General features: G+C 39.4%; 1 pseudogene; it reads right to left on the bottom strand.

Moving 5' to 3' along the window:
• Positions 1-462: 462 nt before the first annotated feature.
• On the bottom strand, positions 463-8,769 carry LOC145464845 (uncharacterized; annotated as a pseudogene).
• Positions 8,770-20,430: the final 11,661 nt, after the last annotated feature.

The raw sequence follows: 20,430 nt of genomic DNA, 5'->3' as shown, positions 1-20,430 counted from the left end.
TGCTCAGTAAACATAACGGCTGTTCTCGTGATGGCTGCGTGGTGTGCTTAGGGTTTCCATGGACTATTCTATGCTGTTACGGATAATGAGAGCTAGGAAACGACTCATCGCCTATAGAGCTCTTTGCCCTAGCCACTGGAGTGCAAGCCAACGTTCTTCTAGGTCTTCTAACGGTTTCGGTTGATCATCGAAACCGTTACAGCTTACAACCCTATGATGAAATTTAATGTCTCTACGATTAAGTTTAACTGAAAACCAACAGCTTGAACCTCAATTAGTCTCGTTTTATTCCATCATTTGTGTCTAGTTACACTACAGTTAAAGCTGCCCTGTTTCACATCTGTCACCAAGTGTTACGGAGCTTCCATGTTTTATCCCATGGCGACGAGTGACAAACCTTAATAAAAAAGATACTTAGCCCTACGCTTATTAGAATATAATACTAAGCTTGGCCAAACATTTTTGAAACTGAAAAGCTATATCAAGATGAAAGTGTTCATGCTGTGCCATAGCATTTCAGTTTTCCCAGTGTGTGGTAACCTTGTTCACCGCTATCGGCTGTATCCCCAAACCTGAGCTGTTTAACTGGCAGATGTGTCTTGTCAGTCAGGAGACCGCTGTCTTCACGCCATACTAGGTTATCCCAATCACAGTTACAACCATAACTTGGGCTAGCACATGAGTTGGTCATCCCGCATGCGCACTTACCACTGCCAGGTGACGCTCCGCCCCAGTACGCCATCTTACTAGAATCACGTGAAACCCACCAGGCAAATCCCCTAGACATTTCTGAGCCATGGCACTCGTACTTGATAAACTGTTCACATTGTGACGAGACTCTGGTGAGACCCGCCAGCTGAGAAAGACTCGCTCCTGTGTAATGAATGTCACGTGAGTAACAACCTCGAGATTCACATCCTTTCAGTGACATTCTGCTTTCACTGTCGTGACTGATGACTGTCACGCCAACTCCATTTTTGTCATCCATATCGCAGTAAACAGTAAACGGTGCCAGGCCTCTCAATCCATCTGGATCAATTTTGTAATTTCCGCTTACACTGCTCAGGTATTTTCTGATCACCGAACAGGAACCCTTAAGACCGCACTTAAAGCCATCTCCATTGTAACCATGGTTACACTTGCATGAATATGACCCACGTTCATTTGTACAACTGGCATGCTGATGACAGTCACTTGCATTTCTATCACATTCATTTAGATCTGTTGAACAGATAATATAACTATGAAGTTAGATTCGACGTCTGAATCGGTATCGCATTTCTGTCGGATAGTGCGACAAGACCAGTCGAACGTGCGGCAGAAATGCGGCAGCCGATTCAGACGTCGAATTTCTGTCGAATTTAATTCGTTGAATTGAATTCGACACGGCAGAAATGCGACGTATGAACCGGGCCTAATATAATTATGCGAGGTTGTCAGTTCACAAAGAGTGTCAATGAATACGGGTCAGTAAGATTCTGCTACGGCACGGCCTGCTGACGTTCCTTCGGCTGAGTTACAGTAGGCCGTGCTTCCTTTACAACCCCAACCAGCGCAAGCTCCGCAAGGTATTGAAAATGAAGCCCAAGTTGGTGCGTCCACGACCTCTGAACAAGGAACTTCTGTTGAGCAACGTGGTCGGGTGTCAAGTTCTACTCCTTCTAAGGCGGAGCCGTTACAGGTTTGTGTATTTCGAACTTTTGTCTGTAAAGTTAGTTATGGGGCAGTTTTGGTATTGCATATTGGAGGTCGAGTTTCTTTTATTTCACTTCTTTTCTTTGCGGGCTGTCGTTTATGCGTGCCAGTCATTTGTTATTCTCCTCATGTCGCTGAAACCCGGCAAGTGGGAGTTTTCGACTGCGCGCGTGTAGAGGTTGTTTTTACTTTGTTTTGTTTTTGGTTTTTTGTTTTCGTAGGGGCTGTGTTGTACCCAATTGGGATTTTGTTTTATCCCTAAATTGCTTTCGTTTGGGGCTTTTCCGCCGGTGCGTTGAATGCTAATCCAGTTTGGCCCAAATAATGGGTACTCTTAGCCCCCGTTTTTGGGATGGTTAGCTTGCCCCACTGCCTAGTAACCCTTTTAGAGGGTGGTGGGTGGGGGGGGGGGCATTTCTTTTCGTGGGTTTGGTGATATGAATGTAGCCGTCTGGCTTAGAGTTGTCTGAGTTGGATTTTTGGGTGAGTACGCGCTGGTGTTAGCGGATAGCTTCTGATCCTGGTCATTGTAAGAGGTGGTATCTTAGTAAGCACGGGTTTAAATAAATTTAGCTTTGCGACGGTTTAGGACGTGATGGGTTATTATTTCTGGGTCCACACTTAAAAAGTTAAAAAAAAATAAGTGTTGAGGGCTGTTGAGGGTCCCTTCGTAAACCCAGTGAGATTAGTAGTTAGGTATCTGTGTGAGGCCAATAAGGTTTGAAACTGATATCGGGGTGAACCCAATGAAATTTGAAGTTGGGTATCTCTGTGAGCCCAATGAGATTTGAAGATGGGTATCTGTGTGAGCCCATGGGATTTGAAGATGGATATTCTGTGCGCCTTAATTCTGTTTATTTGGTTGGTCTCGAATATTCAAAATTCGTAATATTTAATTTTTACCTTTCTTGCAAGTGTATGGATGACAATCACTACACTGCACGTCATTCCATTCATAGCTGTATTTGACACCAAGTGCCTGTACACAATCTTCTCCTCTGAAATTATTTGGCTGATTTTTGGTCCAAGCTGTGAAGTTTCCTTCTCCTCGATCCACCCAAGTAAAGTTGCCTTCTATGGTTCTATCATTCAAGCCCAGCCAAGATTTGGCGCCATTGCTGCTGACATCAACAAGGACCGAGTCTTCTTGTCGACATTTTTGCACCGCTGTGGTCCAGTTTGTACAACTGACACTTGTAAAGTAGCAGTAGCCATTAAAGTAGCTCCAACCAGGATCACAGATGTCTGAGAAAAGATCAAATATTTGTCAGCGCTTTATGTTTAATAAATTGGGAGGGATTATTTCTTATTCAACTGGGCATTGTAAAAAAACATATATCTCTCACCTGTTACGACCGTATAACTAACTGACACTGGATCATATCTTGTTTCATACAGTTCTTTGACACAAGTTCTGAATCCAGACGTATTCATGTTCTATAAATATGAAACAAACCTAATGCTATAGTTATTAATACTACTAATAATGATGAAGATGACGATAACTGAAATAATGGCAAACCTCGACTGCATGCGAAGTATTTGTAGTAATTTTACTGAACGGAAGTAAAACTTTCCGAAAGTAATAATCACTTGATCAGGCTACAATATTTGATAAACTAGAAATGTGAAATCAAATAGAAAAACAAAAAACTGAAGCTGATTTCTATCTGACTCGGTAACTAATATGTGATAGACACCGATTTGAACACCAAACAGCAGATATCGAAAAATGAATTTCCTTCACAAAGGAAAGAATCCTCCAAAAATGGATATTGCTAGAGCAACAATATCACCTTCTTAGTTTTGTAATTACTTCATTATCGGTTGTAAGTTAAAACTGTAGACGTAAGTATATTTTACCTCAATCCATGTTGTGATACCGTTATGAACTGGTGCGAAGTTTCCAATTGCTCTTGTGCTGTGATTGGCTGATATCAGGACTGATGGTGTAATGTTATAACTTCGTGCAAAATGAACAAACTATAACATGAAAAAAATTGTTGAACCTTTCTATAACACTGTTTCTAAACATTATCTCTGCATTTTATTCTTAATCTGTAAGCGCATTTTACACCGCAAATGCGCGCCGTATTAGCGAAAAGTAATATTGTTAGGACACATATGGAAACGTGAATACTTAATTTATTTTCATCTAGAATTACATCTAGAGAAAATTTAGCTTTCTCTGTTTCTCATTAACAATTAGACCCGTAGCCCGCAAGGGCTACGGTTCAATAGCCCATGAGGCGAAGCCGAATGGGCTATTGACCCGTCGCCCTTGAGGGCGAAGGGTCTAATTGTTTTAGTATCACCCAACTAGTCGGACAGAAAAGGCAATAATAAAGTTAGCAAATGCAAGTTGAAGAAATATTCATTTGGGAATAGAACGAAAGAAAGCGTCGCGCTCGATTGCGCCAATTTCGCTACTCGAGGACTATTGCTAATAGTCCTCTAATAGCGTAGCCAATCAAAATGTCGGATTTGCATTAGTCCACTAGTTGGGTGATACTAATATCGGTAATTAACTTTGATTGTAGCTGTAAACTTACCTCGCAATAAGCGTTGTTGTTTTCATCTGTTGGTGGGTTTGTGATGAGTCCTTGGTTACATCCTCTGTCCAGATCAGCGCGGCATCATACTCCTTACCAGACCTTAGATGTTCTGCTCTTATGAGTACTACAGGCTCGTCCTTAAACTTGTTCTGAAAAAGTGCGAGGAGGAAATGTGAAATCAAATTAAAGAAGGTAACATCACTTTTCAACAGTATTCCTAGCAGAAAATGCACTTCAAACAATCGACCCAGTCACCATGAGATGTACATCACAAGTTGAGCCAAGACCATGGCGAGGACTTTCACTGAAAAGCTTTTCATACAGAATTTTGAGGCGTGATTGTCGTAGTTCGAGTGTGGACCAAGGAAAAATGCTTATCATTTTTTTTCTTTTCACAACGACAAAAAAAAAAATGATGTACCAGGAAAATAGAGTGAATCCAACGAGAAATCCGGTATAGCATGGTACAGCATGAAGATGAAGCCTTTGTCGAAAAGTTGTTAACTCGTTTGACTTATAATTGTACAAGAATTCTACCAGTCATCAATCAAAATTTCTCATGAAAGGAGAGAAAAGGCACGCAGCTAATCCTACCTTGGGAAAAGTCACATCTGCACAGTTTGTTCCAGACCACCATTTCTGCATCTTGATTTCTCCCGTCATTCCTTCGGGCGGTGCTCCCTGATACGCCATCCAATCAACAGTCGCGAATGGATTAAAGTTCTTGCTCTTTCTACCAGATTGTATTGCGCAAACTGTAAAATTCTTTGTATTAATGTTTTCAGTCCAGGAGGTAATGGCGTCGTGTACAGTTTCAGAATCGTTTAGATTCATATGATTGACGGTTATCTGCACATGGACCTGTTTATCTGGATAAAAGCGGTATGGTGGAAAAGCAACCGTCTGGCAGCTTGAATCGCACCACTTTGGAACACGAAGAAGTTCTACTCGACCATGCACAATTGGGAAACCTGTCAATAAATTTAAAAAGTTAGCCATTCCTATCATTTCCTAATTGTCACATCTTATTTTAAGTAACCTACCTATACAAAGAATGTAAAGACAACTGAAATATTATCAGAGACCTGATATCTTTAGATTTTAATTCAGAAAGACTGCCTTATATGTAAACAGAAGCATATGTAAATGCGCGAGCAAGCACTGAATATGTCAGTGAATAAATACTTCATTGCAGCATATTTCTTTTAAAATTTCTCTCTCCGATTTGAAATATAAATGTTATGAGTCCCTTTCAGGTAAAGTTGCCCAATTAGTTTCAAACTACAGAAACCGAAACCACATGCGCTGGAACAGATAAGCCATCCACCTCTTGCGATACCAGATTAGAACAGACACGTACATTGTTAATTTAACACAAAAACCATTGCTTACCCTCACAGCTTCCTGGGTGATACACAAGATTATTCTCCAGTCCTCTACAGTAGTACAGCTCATGCCAGCATTTGTTGTCGTGTGTTGTTCCATTCGCTGTGCACACTGGGTCATGATAGGAAGGGCAGTCTTCGTAACACACACAGCGAGCTTCATGAGCGCTGAAAGTCTTACACACTCCAAATGATGGACAATGCACGTCAAGGCACGGGTTTAAGTCTGCAAAGCAAAACAATATTTTCGAGTTGGTTTGTGAGTGATAGAGGATACCACGTGGAACATTAACCCTTTTTTCTCATTTGAGAAACACAAGCCGTTTTGCCTTTACTACTGTATTACATTTCGATTTCATAACCGGGGAGTATACAACTAACAACTAATGATATCAGCAAGTGATCAAGTTTAAACTGAAGATTTGTTCCTAAATGACCCAATTTGTTATTTTAGTAGTCGTTCAAAATTCTTAGTACTAAAGGGTAGGTAGTCAATCGCTCAAAAAGCTGTCAACTCTTCTAAACATTATTTTTGGACACATAAACTGAAAGAATTCAGTGTGAATTTAATTTGTAAATGACTGAACCTTTCTCCTTCAGGATGACCGAGTGTGTAATGATGGAATTTAGTAGAGTAAGATGATAAATAGTACATAATACAAACCTCCAATAACAACATAGCTGACAGAGAGAGGGTCTTGTTTACTTCCTGATCCACTCAGGTCTTTGACGCAAATCCTCATGGCTGTCAGACCGACTTCCTAAAGGAGAGTGAAATATCAAACGTCAAGTGACCTTTTATAATAAACGATTTTCTTACATTGTTGATAGGATAAAGACTTTTTAGGATACTGTGTTTACTGTTTTTACCCGTTAGTTTCCGAGAGAATAACGAGAACAAACTGCCATTGATTGATAGGCATGCCAGATAGAGTTGTGTCCTACCTCGACCCAGGCTGTTATTATGTTGTATTCTGGTGGAATGTGGTTCTTTACTTTACGATCGTAATCGTGATGTACAGACACAAGTACAACTGGTGACGCATAAAAGGTAGTGTTGAATTGTACTTGCTGTGAAGAGAAACAGAAAAGGCGTTTAAAAGAGTCAAATTGCAATTTTCCTCTGCAGTAAGATTTAACACCAAAGGAATATCAGAGAATAGTCTTCGTAATCGAAATTTTGTTGAATGCGATAATGTGTTTGTTGGATCAGCCTTCAAATTTGCAATAGCTGTTAATGTCAGACTTATCAGCTAAGATGAAAAACGTCTATGAGACGACTGACACCTGCCAATCAAATGACAGAACTTACTTGACAGAAGCCATAGTTATCGTCACTTGATGGGTTTCCCGTGTTGGGGAAAAACGCTTCTCCTACCAGCGTAAAATTAAACTCAGAACCATTGCCGAGGAAAGCAAACCAATCCTGTAAAGAAAAAAGAAAATATTTTAAGATGATTTTAACAAAGACATTATAAATTCTAAAAAAGCAGCAAATCTCACCCGCATTGACGAAACAAAAATATATAAAAAGAGAAAATATAAGGAAAACAAACAAATTGTAGAATGAAAATTCAAATTGTAACTTAAGTATTCAGTTTTAAAAATAATTATCTCCAAAGCATATTCTGTAATAATCTAGCAGCAGATAAAGAAGAGCACTTTGAAGTGGAGTGGTCTACAATATGTTGCGATACCTAACTACCCTGGAAGACAATGGTTGTAGTAAATACTCTAATGTTTATTCGTAATCACATCTTCGCACTAACGGACTCTTAAAGTCTCAAAAACACCTTAACAAAATTTCACTTACCACAATTGTGTCTTGATGTTTTCCGTCAAACGGCAAGAATTCCCGGATGCAAACTTCAAAATTTCCAGAATTCACGTTCTCCAACCAAACATACATTGCGTCATCAGACTTAGTACTGCGAGCGTACTTAGCTGAGACAAACACAGAAGGTCTTCCAACAAAGCTCTGTAAATTACACAAACTTATGTCACAATTGATAAATAAAAAGAATGTTCTTTGGCTAGTCATTGGGTACACACACACACAATCATGTACGGTTCTTTCCTTCCTGACGCTGTTGTTAAGTGTCTAACCTGTGGGAATGTAACTTTGTCACATTTGCTTTCTGTAGTCCACGGTCCTTGAAAAGTCACACTGCCATGCATCATTTTTGGATGATTTTGATAGGCCAGCCAGTTGATAATTCCAGTTTTATTTGATCCAGTCCCTGCTTCACGTGAACAGACCTCAAATCCACGTGTACTACTGGACTGAACCCACACAGCAGAAGGCGGGTGGACGCGTGAAAACTCTTCACCGTGGCTTATTGACACGTGCACGTATACCTAATGGGGTAAAAATGTATAAAATATGAGCAAAGCAAATTTCTTTAGCTAAATGAAGCCGTTTCACAACAAAAAAAAATCACTCCTCAGTAAATATACTTCAGCATGTAGCAAGGGACATAAATTGACATGAAGTTAATAGCTTTATTTTCCCAGTTACAAAGGCTTTAATCGGACAAAATGAATAATTTTTATCTCTAAGTTAATATGCTGCTTATAGTTAATGAAAGCTCTTGTTTACGTCGACTGTGTGCCGTGATGCGCAATGTCTGTGATGTGTTAATAATGGCTTTAACTCCCTCGAATGATCTACAGGTCAAAATGAAGCCTTGGTAGATTCAGACAATTATCACACGATTTGGAACAGTTGTAGAAGCTGTACTCAGCCTCTTGAGCTTACGTGGCGCTGCCATGCATATATATCTATAGACCACTTAACTACCCATGCACCACTGCTTGGAAACATAGTTGATGCAGAGATCCTTCAACTTACCGTTCACAAAACCATATCTCAAAAAAAAAAAAAGAAAGAAAGAAGCAATTTTATTGGACAAACTTATGAATGTTATAAATTTTATTTGTCCCAGTTTGTCTCATATGAGGTGGTGTTATTTTCAGCCATTCAGGACTACTAGCATACTTACCTTGCCAGATCCATTAAACGCTTGAGGAAATGCAACGTTGGTACAAATAGCCAGTCGACAATTTAGAGGGGGTGAACATCCACTGCTACAGCTCCAATCTTGAAAAGTCTGCGACATGTTGAGCTTGCCAGTTTGCAGCAGAGAAAACCCTTAGCGGATAAAACGGTAGAATTGTGTTAGCTGTTAAACACGCATATTAAGTGTAAACAAAACACATGGACAGGACAATAATGGATAAATGCAAGTGAGACGCTATAAATATAAAACAAATGCTAGGTCAGTATGAAAGCCAAATCCACTTATATTCAGGAGTGGACTTAAGAGGGGGGGGGGGGGATGGGCGAGGCGCCCGCGGTCCCCTTATTACTTGTATTTCCGAAAAAAATTGATTAACCGTCTTAAATGCGGAATTTTTTATTCGGTTTGCGGTAGGGGAGTGGCTTTCGCTCTGCTGCAATTTCGTCAGCGTCCTCTATCTGAATTTTCTGGATTCGCACCAAGCATATAAATAAAAGACTCCTCTAAACAAGAAAGAGAACAATAACAAAAACAAACGAAAACAAACTGCCACGAGAAATTGCGGGATTTCAACAGGCCAAGATAAAAATAAAATTCAAAAAACAATTTTGGTCCCAGCCAAATTCACAACGTACAGCCTGTACTTAAAAGGCCATTAGCGAGCTACAGCTTCCTCAGTGGCGTCTGAAATGCCAGTAAAACATTTAAGTGTCATTTTCAGTGATACGAGTAAGTTTAAAAGTTCTGGAACGAACTAACATGGAAAGTTGAATAGACATGCGTGGCTTCATTGAATACGTATTAACTCGACAGTGACATCAGATCAGGGTTATTTTACTGTTTGCGCTGTAAGCGACCCACTGATGAGAAAATGAAGTCAGAAAGTCTAACATAATCTGTGACTTCAATTTTTAGTTAGAAGAAAAGTGGTTTTAACATTGCAATGAAACCAAAGAAAAACAAATCACAGTTAAGCCTTCTTTTCGGTTGTTGAAGAGGATTTAGTGCTCCGCAGAACTAACGTGATAGGCTTTTTCTATAAAAGCTGACATTCCTCGGAACCTGCCAAATGCATTAAACATTGAACAGTATCCACTTCTCCATGACAAAAAAATGCGTCAAAAATTTACGGTAAGCTTGCGCATGTAGGTTTTTTTTTTTTTTGTATTTACAAGATGAGTTCCTGCACGTTCGAAACGTTTTCAGGAAAACCGGCCAAGTGGCACTTCGACACCTTTTCCTGACTGCGAAGCTCGACTTAAAATACTCAAAAGTGATACTTTTACCTCCAGAACACTTCAACAACGGATAATACGGACAGTTTTGTGCAATTAACTCTCGCCCATCCCCCCAGCCACACCATTACGTCTCCCAAGGAACAGGTTGTGACCACTTTCCGAACCTTTTCATTTGAGAACGAACTAACGTTTTGAATTTAATAACACTCACGAAAAACTAAGACGATAGATTAAGTATCTATGGAGAAAGCAAACAAAACAGTTTAATTCATCTTTGCAAGTCCTGCTCCTCTCTGGTGCGATAATATAATGAGTCAAACGTATCAAGTTGAAACTGAAGAGCTTCAGCTAGCTAGCTAGAGACAATTGTACATGATCAAAAGTTTTATCGCTAGAAAGTAGGTTAACAGCGAGTGTCACCTTTCAACGATGTCCTTCTATAGTAAATATCTCCTTTTACCTGAGACTACTGTAGTTTGTCCGTGAAAAAAAAAATGCCAAAGCTGGCTACATCTCTACCAGAAAAACGTCGCAAATAAGTTAGTTTTGGAAAGTGCTCTAGATGTATTCAGTCACTAAAAAAGGAAACATTATTCGGGGGGCGAGTCGACTTAAGTCCGCTGCCAATATGATAACGTCGATGATAAAGCTTAGTTTTATAACACTGCTGCTGTTTTCGACAAAGAAAATGTCTTTCTGAAACGGCACGAATATAAAGTACTACGAGTTAACATTGAATAAAGAAGAGCAGTGAAGAGCACATGAAGAGCTAATCGATCCGGATCGAGGAACATCTTTATCGAGTCTATTTCCTCAGATAACAATAGCAATTATAACCGAACTATGGGATTAATTCTTGAAGAAACAAGTTTCTTGGCTTTTTATGGAAATGCTTGATTTCTAGGAATATACATGACCAATAAGAAACTTTTAAGAAAGTCTCTAAACTTCCTAATGATTGTAAAAGAACAATGACATAACCTAAAACAATGCGTTTTGAGCTGTTTTGCATTGTATGTAAACTGCTATCCTATAAGTTATATGAAAATCGTAATCTTACCTTGAACTGTAAAAGTAACATTCATAACCAGGAATAAAAAAACCAGCAAAATTGAAGGCGAAGATGGAGGACACATTGCCAAGCGCATCTTGTCGAGTCTGGAGGGGAACTGTTCTCCGGGTGTGTCAGAGTGTTATTTTATCAGGACTCTTCAAACTGGCATCATACGTAAGCAGAAGGAATGTGTCTCTTGAATACATTGTTTGCAACTGGATTTGTACAGGTCAGGTTAAAATCAGACTGAAGGTGCCAGGTATTAAAACATTCCTGAAATTTTGACACGACTTCAGTAGGAAACGCACATATCGTGCAAATATTAGTAGGTACAGAAAGAACATCAAAGTGGGGTACCTGTGGTACATATTAAAACAACGCGGAAGCTTTATAAGCACACGTTGGCGGTGCTTCAGTTTACTATCATTGTGATGTGATTGGCGGTGGTTAAAAGTTTATTCGTGGCTGGCTTCGTGACCAGCTTCAAAGAATGTCCTCAAAAGATTACAAAAATATTCTGTCATAGTGTGCAATAATGTAAAGGGCAGGGTGGGGCGACACGTAGTCACAAAAGAGATAAGCAACAGATAACAGGGTGGGGTGAGATTGTTTTGAAACAAATAACTGGCACAAAACATCTTAATGACTGGAGCAGTTAAAAGCTTGCATTGATAAGAAGTAACACGCAAACTGCGGTGATAAACATGGCAATAAAACGCATGTTAAAAAACAAAGTTCATTTAGTTGACGTTTCGTATGTTTCAACATACATCTTCAGAAGTGACCGTTGGGAATAGAAGCAATAACTAAATTTCAATTTAAAATAAGTAACCAATTAACAATTACAATGACAGAAGCTGAGAAAAATTTGCATATAAGCAATGCAAACTAATAAAGATAAAGCTTTTCGCTGCTTACATTATCATTTAGGGTGGGTTTTTAATTCCCTTATTAGCAGAGTCTCTTTTATCTTGCAATGTGTATCTGTCCGACCTTTTGCTAACATATCAAAGTGGTCCCATTTGAAGTTGTGACCAGTTGACGTGACGTGGTCTGCAATAGCAGAAGCATGACAGCTACTCGTGATCGATTTAAAATGTTCAGTTTTTCTGTCATGCAATCTACGTTTTGTTTTTTCCAATGTAGAAATCCTGGCAGTCCCAACAACTAGCCTTATACACAACTTTTGACAGTTAGGAACGGGTGATCCTATCTTTGTAGGGAAATAAAGACTTGTTGCGATAAGCTTCTGTCATTGTAATTGTTAATTAGTTACTTATTTTAAATTGAAATTTAGTAGTTACTTCTATTCCTAACGGTCATTTCTGAACTGAAGATGTATGTTGAAACATACGAAACGTCAGGTAAATGAACTTTGCTTTTTAAAATGCGTTTTATTGCCATGTTTATCACCGCAGTTTGCGTGTTATTTCTTATCAAGCTACGATGGCCAAAGAAAAAGAGTATTTACGACAGTTAAAAGCTTACTTAAGGGATTGACGCTAAACAAATATCACATTATCACAAAATGGGAAATGATCATTACAGACAAAGGTACATCAGGGAACTTGCGGCCTGTAAATGCGAGTACGCAGTGAAAAGTACAAGCACCTACCCAGTACTATATTTAGAATAAGGAAACCTTGAGTTTCTAGACATTGTACAGATAAGACTTGAACAAAATATATTTCTAGCGTGTGCTTTTGGTGGAGCTGAAAGGCTTATTTCAAAGGGGATTTACAGGTCAGGTTATAGTTACCTGAGGGAATAATTCCAACAACAACTCTTATCACGGAATGAATAAAGGACTCACCTTGCAGTTGAAAATTAAAGCAAAAATTCTTTCCTAGTACTTTGAAAATGAATCGCATCGGTACAATGACTGATGGCAGGCGGGAATCTCACATCAGTCTTTCTTTCAATAATCGGGCGCTTATTCATGGTGCGCTGAAAAGGGGCCAAGTCAAGACCTTATTAACATATTTACGCCGCACTAATCAAAGCAAACGGATTAGATACAGCACGCTTAAGCACGTTTCAATAGCTAGCAAATCGTGCATGATAATCGCATAGCTTGAGTACGGTAAACATCGCTTCGCACGAGAAATCCATTTTTAGTGGCCATGTTACAAAACAATTGAGTCATGCTTTTTAAGGCATAAGCTTAAAAGCTGTAGCTATGGATGCACCTGGGAAGTTTGGAGAGCACTCAAGAAGCTAGAGTTACTTTCGGTTGTACCTATAGAGTAACTCGCACGCTTCTCAGGTCGTGCTCTCCAAACGTCGTGCGTGCGTCGGAATTCGAAGATGCATGTATCATAATTTTAAATGATACATCTAGAGTCGAGGATCACAAAAAGGCTATCTAAAAGATAGAAAGTGAAGAAAGTGAGAGAGGTGTAAAATGGAGTAGGGGTAGGTTGAAGATTGCTCGAGGCATTAGAGAGTATCAGAAACTGTTGAGCGTGGAGACTGAGAGGGTGCACTGAGGGTTACATCCTCTCTTGACGGAACCACGAGATTGTAAAAGCAAGGCCAAGAATTTTTACTATCTATGAACATTTGCCATGGATCTCATCATTATTGCATTATTGCAACAATAGTCCATTGTTCAAATTACCAAGACCATGCGAGATCGTTCAGCCTTTGAGCAAACACAGAAATATCATGGACATACGACATGTATCAATAAAATGGAGAGCATGATTAAAAATCTTTATTTTGATTACAATTAATAAACTTTTTAGTCATCTTTTTTTGTGATCCTGTATCAGCTTCCCTTTGATTCTTAAATATTCAAAGACTCAAAGTAGATGTACCAAGGCAGGCAATTTATTGTACGGATTTAGAGAATCTACTTAAGAAAAAATAAGGCTTTGCATTTAACACCTTGAGAATCTCTTTCAAACAGCTCACAAAAGCCAGTGGGAGAAAAGGATCTCTCCGATCGGTTTATTCTTAAGTTGTTAATTGCGTGGGAAAGGTCACATATCTTGCTGTAAATAGTTATTATTTAGCAATGAACCTGGCTATCCGGATAATATCCGTTTAATTGGACCTAGGATTATAGGTTTATACGCAGTGGAATTTAAAAGTAATCAGTGTTAGGTTTAGCATAATTCTAAGAATAACAATAGGTAACCTCTCACGCTCGTTCAATCCCCTACGGTTTTTATTTTGCTCCTGCTCTTTAAGATCAGAAGAGGAAATTAAAGGTCTTTGGAGAGACTAGTATCTTCGATCGAGAAAGAAAGGGTTATTATCTTTACATAATTTTTGTGTCTCTACAAATTCAGAGGGTCATGGTATTGTTGTAAAAACCTAAAAATAACCATCCTGCAGTGACTTCTCCTATGAAAATGAAACAATTTTGCAGCATGTCTACTACACAGATATTGTCATCATAATCATTATCATTATATATACCAAGTTGCCTCGACTTTTCTTATAAATTTGTTATTAATACTTGGACTGCTATTCTCCAAGATATCAGCGTTTACGCTATACCATAGCACTTCAGTTTTCCCAGCGTATGGTAACCTTCCTCACTGCTACGTACTGCCTGTATCCCCAAACCTGTGCTGTTTAACTGGCAGATGTGTCTTGTCAGTGACGAGACCGCTGTCTTCACGCCATACAAGGCCAAGCGCATCACAGTTACAACCATAACTGGGTTCCGCACATGAGTTGGTCATCCCGAATGCGCACTTACCATTGCCAGGAGATGGACATCATTCATACCCGACGGGCCTCTCGGTCTCACGGGACCGGGATCTGCCAGCATTCTAATATCCCCTTTTATACCCATCGGTCTTGACTTCCTACTGGTCCATGTTTGCCAGGAGGTCTTTTTAATCCGAGTCTCCCTCGGGTTCCCTCTCGTCCTTGTCGTCCTGTGTTCCCTTTTGGTCCTGAACGGCTGAGCGTGTGATCTTTAGCACAGACTTGGTTTTGCAGAAGACCAAGTTCTTGTTTGATCAACACAAGATTAATTAAGGTTGATTTCTGCTGTGAATCGCCGGATGAAGAGGGTCTTAATCTTGAGATGGTTTCTTGTTCACCTGAAAAAGAATGTTAAGATTGTACCATTCTTTAGGATTCAACGCTCGCTGGGATGCTATTTTAATAATAAAAGACTGCCTCAAGCGGTCTTTCCTTTGCACTTCTGTTGGGGAGAAATTCGCTAAAGAATAATAATTTCATACAACCCTGCACGAAGAGAAAGCGTACAACAATAACTGTAACATTACACAGGAAGTTATACAACTACAAATATCATCTACCATTGGTCGGTTGCCAATAACCGCCTGCAGCCATCTCTCTCCATCTTCCCTAGTTTTAATGAACTTTTCGAAGGATTTCTGTCTCCGTTATCACAGAATGTTCATCCATTCACTAATTCATTCATTCATTCATTCATTCTGTTTATTTTTCCCTTTTTTACTTAATGTACAGTAATTATAAATATTTTAATGTGAGGCGAGGTGACCTCTAGAAACCATCAGGCTTTTAGTTGAGGCCACCTCGTACGTAACAATACGGTTACATAAATAGTGCAACAGTGTGCGGCTTTGCCAGTTCAGTAATTATTTTATTAAAAACTCTAGCAGTTTTTTCTTAAAATTGGGAAAACTTGACAATGAGGTGATTGTAACAGGAAGGGAATTCCAGATCTTTGGGCCTTAGTAAAGAATGTTGCTGAGTGTGATATCAGTCGATGATGTTCCTAGTATTCTGAGTTCCACGTAAATTAGCGCCATACAATCTTTAACAAACAACAGCAAGCTTGACCCGGAACACAAGTGGTCCAGTGTTTGTCGTCTGTTCATCTGCTTTTCTCCTTGATCTTGTTGTTTCATTGTTTATACAACGGCGCCACGCACTTCCGATACCAAACTCTTCCTCAAGACGTTTTTCCACTCTCGATCTGAGCTGCTTACAAATCACTTCAGTGTGGGTTTATTCAGAGTAAAGAAGATTAGAAGCTGCACGGTCCAAGTTTCACTTTTGAAAGTGTAACGTGACTCTTGACGTTAAACGATATGAACTGATAATAACTTAACTCGTCTGAGCTTGTCATAGAGAGGAAGTATATTATAAACTCGCCATTTGCCGCAACCTGCGTGAGTATTTCTCTGAGCTGGAGAGTTGGTGCACTACTTGTTGGGATAAACTGTAACAAGAATAACACTAATGTAAAACGTTACTGTGAAGTAGACTCCTCAAGAAGATCCCGTTGCTTTTATTTGCCTACAAGTGTTTACTATGTTACGCAGCAAGAACGCCTTTTCTTCTTAAGTTTCTAGCAAGGGAAACCAGGATATAACGGGGGGCGGGGGAAGCTGCATCCCCCCTCTCTCCCAGCTACAGATTTTTTTTGAAATTTTTCGGGTAAAACGGTGATGATTCGGGCAAAAGCTACTAGCGAGAAAACATTCTAAAAGTAGTCAAAGCCAGGCTTGTAGACTACTTTTTCTGCCATTTGCCTTGTCAAGACGGAGTTAGGTCAATTGATCTAAGGATCCAGAAAATCTGTTTCGAAATAAATGGAGATGGATATTACTTTCATCAACAAAACAATGACAGAATCAAAGCAAACGAAGCCTAGACTTTTAGTTTTGTGGTGGCTCTGAAAAGAGCCGTTTTGAATGGCTCCACAATAACAGCCGTTTAAACATTTTCTTGAACTTCTCGCACGAGGAAGAATTTACTGTTTCTTTTATAAGTTTCTGATTTTACTAGGCTGTCGATCGAGGTCATAGAGTATACGAGGTTTCAAAATAACTACAGTGGAATCCCGATTTGTCGAACCCTCATTTTTTGGAACCTCCTGATAACTCGAAACAAATGTCGTTTCCCTCTCCTCAGTCAAACACTGTAATTTTATCCCAGATTTCTCGAAATATCCGAATTTCCGTTTCCCTTGGAGACTCGAAAAATCAGGATTCCACTGTAATTTTGGAATGATAATAGTTTCATTAGACATGAGAATTGTGAACGTTTTTGTTTTTACTACGATTTGAATGCGTTTGTACAATGCATGCTTTCGGGCACTGTGTGAAGGTGCCCATAGTTACGCCTATACCGATCATTGGCGGTAAGCACAGGACTGACTGCGTGGGCAAAAGCACGACTGGGTTCGATTATGTACCTAAACGTTAGCAACTGAAAAAACTGACTATTTTTGCTTAGGTTACCTAAAGCACGCCCGTCGAGAAAACTTAAAACCAACAGCAAACACACTAAACTGGCAAGTCATTAGAACATTCGCTTGTTGTACCTTCGGCATCGTCACTAAAAGGGAGTTTTGTGGTTAAAATAGGGGCGATAAGGAAGGCGCATTTATGAAAAGATTTGATTGGTCTACTAGAGTACTGATTGATTTTGTTTTAGTTTTAGCTTCATAACAGCTAGTGGAAAACCTATGTGACGAGAATAAAGACAAATCATGAGTCAGTACTGCACTTGAACAAGATTACTGTGCACCGAAGGGTAGCTGAATCTCATTCTGTCATACATTGTCACAGATGTATGGACTCACGGAGACTTCTCCTCAGTCAGCTCTTCCACTGGTGGAATATTTTTGTTTTGGGAAGCAGGTGACGTGAATGTAATAAAGCTTCCACCGGAGCACTTTACAATCACCCGCTTGAGACCCAGACAATGACGCTTCCACGCGTAGAATGTGTTTTAAAATTTAGCAAGAGACTGAAGTTTATCCATTTCTGTAAATTGTCGTATGGTACTTTTGATAATTTTAGGGTGTCTTGCAGTTGAACAACACCCTGTCTCGAAGGTACTTCATCGAGATTTCTTAGGAGCATGGTTGTGATAATTACTGCGAACACAGAAAAACGAATAGAGAAATGAATAAGACAAGGCTAAGTCACTGATTACACTTCACTAAGACTGATGAACAATCCACCGTAGGAAAAAAGATGGCGGCTGTATATTTCACCACAATGCCCTGCGAGCCTACCACAGCCTATAAGGCACAAAGAAAGCCAATTTGTTTTACAGTATTCGTCCCTGTTCCAATGACATTAAGTAGCCTAGGTGTGAAGATTTTATAACTTTTCTGTACCTTTTTATGAACGTTGTTAAGGTTTTCGTGCGCTAAGAACTATGGGCAAATGTACCAGTCGCCATCTTTTTCCTACGGAGGATTTTGACAACAAGCCAATTCTGAAATCTAACTGAAATACAAACATTACCTTTAAAATTATCGAGAGCCCGCAGAGATTCATCCACGGTAATGTGACGAAAATTCCGAAACAGAACCCACCATTAATTCCATGTGTCGTCTTGTGACCAGCTAGTTATCAAACCAAATGAGTGTTTGAGAATTTTTGTCTCTTCTCGTTTTAATACAGAGATGGAACTCTTAACCCAGCTGGTGTCAGATTCGGGAGTGCGGAAATTTATAAAACAGGTCAGTTGAAAATTTGACTATTAGGGGGCATTTAAAGATACATTTACCTGGTATTAACACTAGGCTTCAAAGTTTCTCTAAACTGATTTCATGACTTTTTTTCATTTTTTGTGACTACCTTTCTTAACTATGCTGATCAGTAGATACTGTATCTCTAACTGCTTTCTAACTGAACTGTTGCAGTGGAGAAATTCGACGATGAGGAAGACAGCTTGTGTGTTGGTCAGCAAACCGACAATGGAGAGTGCGTTGTACTGTTCCTGAAAATGGGCAACGGATTTAGGTAAGAGAACATTTACTCATCGACATGAAAAGAGGATAAGCCATCACTGAGCGATGGGTAAAGAGGAGATAGTAGAATCCTATTAAAATGAGATTCAACGGGACACCAAAACTTGGTCCGGCGTGTTAACGGCGTGGTCCTTTCAAAGGAGTATTTAAACACAGGAAATTACTAACTTAACCCTTTGAATACCAAACTTTCGCCAAAAAATACCGTTTTTAACCGTTTAGTCAGGTTTTTTAACTGCCATGACGCTAAATAAGCCTACGTTTTGCTAAAAAAGCTTTTTTTTACTAAAAGGAGAGATTATTCGAGGATTAGGTACAAAATTGAGCAAAATTTCAATTCCGGGCATGCGCATAAGCCAAAATTTGTTCGTTGCCCCTTTCCTTTCTGTTTTTCTCGGCCCTTTTACACTGGCTACCTTTTGCATTGTATGTTCTTTCTGGCTGCCGTGAAAAGTTGGATGTTAATTACGGGCGAAGCCTAGAATTAGACCTTGATCAATGATAGGCGTAGTGGACCATTTTACCACCGTTTTTGCACCAAAACTGATAACCTTGTTTTTCAATTTGTGACATCGGAATGTCGTCGATATCTAAACCTGACCATTGTGCGGAAAGGCCTAGCCTAGTACTACTATCTGCTTATCAAGAATATCTGATGACATTTAAATTGATGACGTCACAAGTGGTACAAAGAGCACGACCATTAATTACGCATATATGCGTAGTTGGTATTCAAAGGGTTAAGTTTTATTCAGCCAAACTGGTGGTGGTCATAATGAGGTAACCCTGATGCACGCTTGCTTGCACTGCACAAAGAATGTACGAATCGTTTTTTGCTGATTTTCTCAGCCAAAAACGTTTTTGACAATTTGGGTGCAATTTAAAATCCAGTGAAGAGAAAAGGGTATTATCAGTTAATTAGCCAATCAGATTATGAGAAGTGAACTATTTACTATCTTGCTAAAGTTTCTACAAAGGCGAGTATACTTTGTAGCAATACTAGTTGCTGTATGTACTGTATATTTCCAGGCGCAACTGATTTTACTGGTGATAGTATCGTCTCATATAAAGACGGCCGGTGGTCTTTTCATAAGTTACTTTAAAAGTTCTACTTGCAATTTTTTTTAATATCAAAGAGTAGAAACAGAGTAGAGGAATATTTGTCAAACTTTTCCTGACTCCTGTATGGTACTTTCGAGCTCTCAAACTGAAACAGTAGAATGGAGACAATCCCAACACAGTACAACATTCCAAATGTATAATTCATGGAGAAATTCACTTCTCTATTGGTCCGTCAACTTGGTCAAAACAAGCCCAGGTACTGAAAATCCACATTAATTCGTAGTTCCTGTCAAGTTATCTACTTAATGTTCTACGGCTCCCTGGCATAATTTCGCATCCGACTGGATCTTTGTTTTTTAAGTCTAGTCTTTCCATTTAGTGTACACTTCAAACCAGACCCTTGACAACGCTTGAAAGTAGCGTCAGTGAAGTTGCCTCAGAAAAGCTTACTGAAAATTGGCCCGACAGTCCAACGGAATCAAACTGTGATGACGTTTTGTTCTCAATCCGCCGAAACCGGAAGTGATATCGGTGATGCATGCACGTGCTTCTACAATGATTTGGAGGAGGGGGGGGGAGGGGGGCGGTTGGTTGTAAATCCTTCTTGTAAATTGGAGTTAGGTTCCTATGAAGCTTGTGCTGTATTTCTAGTAATTATTTCATTGGTACTGAAATTAATTCCATAAATACAATTCCAC

This window comes from Orbicella franksi, chromosome 13, assembly GCF_964199315.1.
Source record: "Orbicella franksi chromosome 13, jaOrbFran1.1, whole genome shotgun sequence".
Lineage (NCBI taxonomy): Eukaryota > Metazoa > Cnidaria > Anthozoa > Scleractinia > Merulinidae > Orbicella > Orbicella franksi.
Note: the sequence above shows the minus strand (reverse complement) of the source record. Positions and strands in the feature narration are given on the sequence as shown.